Here is a 4,046-nt window from a genome sequence, read left to right on the forward strand (position 1 = left end):
ATTTCTTATTCTTCTTTGAAGAGTTTTTCGAACCCTTTTTCTTTTTCTCTAGAGAGTCTCTAGCCTTAATAGCCAACTGATTAACAGTTTCCCTTTCGGTGGAATTCAGAGTTTGTGGGCTTGTCAGGATTGGTGACGTCAACTCCTTATCAGTTCGTTCCCCATCTGTATCACCTCCCATTGCGTCAATATCTACATTCAGCTCATGACTATTAACGAAAAGAACCTGGTTCACCGTCGCACAATCAGATGTATTGGAGATGGCTAAACTTTGATCTGAAGCAGTACTTGTACCCCCCTGCTCCTGCTTCATGTCTCCTTGTGAACTCTTCAAAACAAGAGGAGATGTTCTTAGCTTGTAACACAGCTGATACATTTGATAACCCCCCAAATTGTGTTCCTATACTTTCCTCACCAAGGGCATGAACTCGTCATGGTCCATCCACATATCAAAGAATCTGAATGGTTTCTTTATATTCTGATAATCACCAGTAACCTTTACCACCATAGGAGAATGGTCTGACATACCCGATGGCAAAAATCTCGCTTCTGAAAAGGGGAAGTTCAGATTCCATTTCTCATTGACAAGCACTCTATCTAGTTTCCGCATAATCAGATTCTCAGGACATTGGTTCGACCAAGTATAATGCAGGCCTGAATATCGAAGATCATCCACTTTCGCTTCTTGAATACATGTTTCCAATCTGTCCATATGACCAGCCCACGAAGTAGACCCTCCTAACCTGTCTGATTGGTAGCGGATAGCATTAAAGTCGCCCATAAGAATCCATGGGCTGGACTCCCATCCATCACTACGACTCACTATATCAGACCATAATGCCTCACGTAAGGAAGCGTTATTGTCTCCGTATATAATTGAAGCATTGAAACAGATATTGGTAGCTAATATAGTGACAGAAACATGAATAGCCTGGTCTGACATTCCGAGGACATCAACCTTCACCACATCAGCATTCCAACAAACCCAAATACGACCACGACAAGAGAAATCATAATTATACAAGAAGGACCAATTACGCAGAAGAAGTTGAGAAACATTATATTTATTCTCGTCTCTAACCCGAGTTTCAACCAAACCGAAAAGAGTCATCCTCTCTTGATGGATGAGCTGACGCAATGCTGAATGCTTTATGGGATCATTCAAACCTCTTACATTCCAACATCCAATAATCATAAGAAAATAGAGAGGAGTACAAACAGCAACACAAAGATTACCTCGACGTGCCCCCAGGCGAGGAGACAGATTTCTTATTCTTCTTTGAAGAGTTTTTCGAACCCTTTTTCTTTTTCTCTAGAGAGTCTCTAGCCTTAATAGCCAACTGATTAACAGTTTCCCTTTCGGTGGAATTCAGAGTTTGTGGGCTTGTCAGGATTGGTGACGTCAACTCCTTATCAGTTCGTTCCCCATCTGTATCACCTCCCATTGCGTCAATATCTACATTCAGCTCATGACTATTAACGAAAAGAACCTGGTTCACCGTCGCACAATCAGATGTATTGGAGATGGCTAAACTTTGATCTGAAGCAGTACTTGTACCCCCCTGCTCCTGCTTCATGTCTCCTTGTGAACTCTTCAAAACAAGAGGAGATGTAGGATTTTCATCTTCATAACAATCAGCATTGCTCACATCTGATGCAGCCTTCTCATTGATATTACAATCAGAAATATTTGTACCAGATGTCGAACAACCATTCTCATTACAGTTACGCACTTTAGATGCCAAAGTGCCATTCTCACCACTCACAGAACCCTTATTTCGTTTAGCAACTACCTGCCATTGAAACTGATTCTGCTGTTTATCCGCAGATTTAGAGTTCGCAGCTCCTAGTTTCCTCTTACCCTCTGCCTCCATTGTAAGATTTGCACCGTTATTAGTAGCACATATCGCTGTCGTGTGTCCAAAGACATTACAATTATTGCACTTTGATGGTATCCATTCGTAATCAGCTGAAATTGTTATGAATAATCCATTGGGACAGCGAAGGTCGTATTCCTTAACCAGCATCTTCGTAGCATCAATCTCAACACAAACTCTTGCGTAGCTAAGCCTTTGACGCAACAATGTAGTCTGATCAGCATGAAGAGGAACCCCAATAGCACTCGCTACACAACTCAACCCCTTAATAGTCCAATACTCAAGAGGAACATTATACAGCCTAACCCATACCGGAACTTTGACCAAATCACCTTTCAAAAATTGCATGTTCGGTTGCCAACGTTTAAGCACCAAAGGTCTGCTTGCCATGTGCCATGGGGCTCTTTCCAGCACATTAGTGGCATGATCAACAGAATCAAAAGTGAATAGGAAGAAACCATTATCCGAAGATAAAACTTCTGATAGACCGTAGGAGCCCCAGATTCTTTTGGCAATAGAATTAACAACGGGATATGGTAATTTCTGACCCACAAAATGACCAACTAGGGTGGATTTCCAAAGTTCGCAGCCATCCTCAAACACATCAAGTGGAGGAGCTACTGTCACACGACCATCAGTCATAGCAGGGGGAGCAAAATGCAGATTACGAACTAGAGAAATACCAAGGTTCTTGGTACCCTCATTGTTATCAACATCAGAACCCTTCAAAGCATTTAAAAAATTCAATTTGGGGCGATGATTTTGCTGGTCTTGTTGCTGAGACCCTACCTTCAACTCATCAACTTTAGAACCCAACACATGATTCATTTCTGAAACAACATTAGAAGCTTGGGAATTAGAGTGTTTCTTCTCTATGCTAGCTTCAGAATCAGCTTGATTAACACTAATAAACTGAGAAATCCTCATCCTATGGTTGTTCAACATATCTTGTAGCTCTAATCTTAATATATGTCCAGACTTGACTTCATTGTGTTGTTCATTGTTAGAGGTAACCATTGGAACAGAATCCACAGCAGAACATAAGGACATTATGGCAGCATACAAATACTAGAGATACCAAATTCTAAGAAGAGAAACTGAGTCTAAAAAGTAACCTAAGCTTAGAAACAATAACAACGTAATCTCAGAAATAATAAGATTCAGATTTGTTTATGAAGGAAGAAGAGAATTAAAGAATTACGAGGCCAGTATCTTCGAGATTGTTGCTTGGAATGATGATCCGTGCGGTCAAGCTGTAGAGTATGTTTTGACGAACAACATACTAAAAAATGGTGATGATCCAACGATGAACGAAGAAGATCAAGCTTAAACAAAAACCCAATTCACTCTGCTGCAACTAAAAATGCAGAACAGTAGAAATATTACGAGATCAATATCTCCCACCTCGTTGATTGGAATGAAGATCCATTTGGTCAATGTTTCGAGAAGGTTGGAATGAACAACATAGTAAGAAATGAGGACGATCCAACGGTGGACGGAGTAGATCTAGCTTCGGCAGTTTGATCTCTAATCTCTCTCTCTATCTCCAGATATCTCTCTCTCTCTCAACACAAAGGCACCATTTTTGGTATTTTTTAATGAATTTAAGAATTGAAATTGAAAGGACAAATAGATGGCCAAACTTAGAAAAGAGATGCTAGTTCTGTCCAAACTGGAACACTGTTCAATAATTGGTTCATATTTGGAGCTTTAGATCCAAGATTTAGGTCTACTTTATATACATAGAAAGGTAACACATAGGCCTATAACTTTTATATGGAGCCCAAGATTTAAAAGGTTATTTTAAAGTCCAAATTGTAGTAATAACAAAGAAGTCTGAATCTATCCTACAGCCCGCATACTGTTCAGTGTTTGGCCCATATTTGGAGTTCTAGAAGTCCAAATAACCTCTCTTTTTTGTTCTTGTAAAGCTGAGACAATTTTCTACAATGTTCATGTTTTCAAGTGGTTCCAATTCTAACGTTATCAATAACATTTTGAGTAGACAAAAGAAGATAAGGATTGTCATCAAGTCAAGAGTTGACCACCTACTCATCAATTAGTCATCAAATTAATAGTTCCCAATTTTGGCTTATAAAAGGAAGCATTTGTCATGCATTTAGACATCTTCGTCTCCAGATCAAGATCATGCTCTTGCTTTCTCTCTTT

Source organism: Populus euphratica, unplaced genomic scaffold, assembly GCF_000495115.2.
Source record: "Populus euphratica unplaced genomic scaffold, PopEup_1.0 scaffold455.1, whole genome shotgun sequence".
Classification (NCBI taxonomy): Eukaryota; Viridiplantae; Streptophyta; class Magnoliopsida; order Malpighiales; family Salicaceae; genus Populus; species Populus euphratica.